This window comes from Bos taurus, chromosome 7 (genome assembly GCF_002263795.3).
Source record: "Bos taurus isolate L1 Dominette 01449 registration number 42190680 breed Hereford chromosome 7, ARS-UCD2.0, whole genome shotgun sequence".
Classification (NCBI taxonomy): Eukaryota; Metazoa; Chordata; class Mammalia; order Artiodactyla; family Bovidae; genus Bos; species Bos taurus.
The window spans coordinates 81,733,229-81,735,162 of record NC_037334.1 but is presented as its reverse complement, the minus strand read 5'-3'; positions in this window follow the sequence as shown (position 1 = coordinate 81,735,162).

The following is a 1,934-nucleotide window of genomic DNA, read 5'->3' as shown; positions in this document are numbered from 1 at the left end:
AATGGGGCTAAATTTGAGGGTGTCTACCTTTTGAGATCTGTTGTAAGGATTCAATGAAATAATGTATTTTTAGTATCTAACACAGGCACGTTGTGGCCAATACTTAACAAATAGTTGTTATTATTGTTGCTGCTATGGTCATGGTTGTTCATTATTATTGTCATACCAGTGAATTATAGGATCTGGGCTATATGAGGTACAAACAGGAAATAGCTTTATTTTTAAATTTCATTGCCTTTAAACATGTTCTGTCTTATCTCCCTTTCCTGCCCCTGGGTTATACTTTGGACAGATTCTGTGTACTTCCCTGTTACTTTAGGATATTATACGACAGTCTCATTTTCAAAATGTAAAAAAACTAGTCCAATCTAAAGCAAAACTGCCTTTTGCAGGGAAGAAGTTCAAAGCTTCTTCCCTTCTCCCAGCTCAGGCCTGCCAGGGGGCCCAGATCCGTGGAGAGGGCAGCACAGAGTCTGTTCCTTGGCTCTCTTTGCTTCTGTCACCCATTTATGGCTCCTTCATACTGGTGGGGGTGGAAGGGCTGGAGGCAACCAGAAGGGATGGTAGCTGCTCCTCCTTGTACTTCTTCCTTGATTCTCTCATGACAGTTCTCTCAATGGCCTCGGTCACAGTAACTGTCCAAAGTTGGCCCTTTACTTTAAGGAAAGTTTCACGGGTGTTTCTGGGTTCTCATCCCTCCAGTCCTCTGCTGTCAAGAATGTCAAACACTTCTCTGGTCTCCCAAGAAAGTGATGCTTGGGCTCAGTATGCTGCCATGGACCCCAGCTACCTCCCATGCTATTTAGCTTATGGGAAATTTACCCCCCTTTCCCATCACATTTTAGAAGCGAGGCTATCCCAGGGCTATTCTCTCTGCCCCTGTCCACCTCTAGGTAAGAAGCAGGCGTCAGCCTCTCTTTTCCCCAAACTCCAACAAATATGCAATTTGAGAAGAGAGATGAATCGTAGGCCTTTCCGCTTCTACCCCAGATTCTTCTCATAATGATTCACTAACTTCTCTTATGTAGGAGAGGAGCATAATTGAATGGACACTCAAAGAACCAGTTAGCAAGTCTAGGCTGGATGAGTTTAGCAACTGTCTTTACAATGTGTGGCCTCCCACTGCCCATTGTCCTTGGCCAGGGTGCTTTGGCGGAAACTCTGAGACAACAGGAAAGGTCCCATCCAGTATCCTGTTACATTTTTATTACGCCTGTACTTTTACAACTGTCTCCTAATTAGTTTTCCTGCCGCCTAGTGCCCACTGTTTAATTTCATCCCATACCTAACTGCTAGATTAATCTTTCTCAAAAGACACTGGTCTTGTCATATTTTTCTTTTTAGTCCACCCTGTGGCTTCTGCAGGTTGGCTACCATCCCAACAGCCCTTTCAAAGAGAAAAGAAAAAGCCCAGGGTCCCCAAATTGAATGTAATCCCAGGAGAGTAAGCCAGCTAGGCCAGTAGCAGAGTTTCTGAGAGTCCCCAAAGTTCCTGTGACACTGGTTTGCTTCTAACTGCTTATTATGTCAAATAAACCTCCCAGGCTACAAACATAAACTCCACTAATTCAATGAGGTATTTACACTGTGATCAGCGACCCCTGAGGCACTAGAAAGAATGTTTTTAATATACAATTCCAGCTTCATCATTTTATCAAAATCCTCTAAATTTTGAGGAGTGACCTACTGGCTGAACATTACCAGATCATTTAGAGTTGATTTCTCCAAGAGCCATATGCTCTGTCTACACCAAAAAAGTGCCAAGTATTTTGGAATTTTGGAACCCAGAGAAAATCTAATTCAATGTTTCTGTTTTACACGTGACAAAATGGTGACTCAGAGAGACGGTGGCTTTGCCCAAAGTCACCAGGCCATTTAAAGCACAACAAGAATCGGTAGCCAGGTCTTCTGAGCCCCAGAGTCAGGTCGGTTTC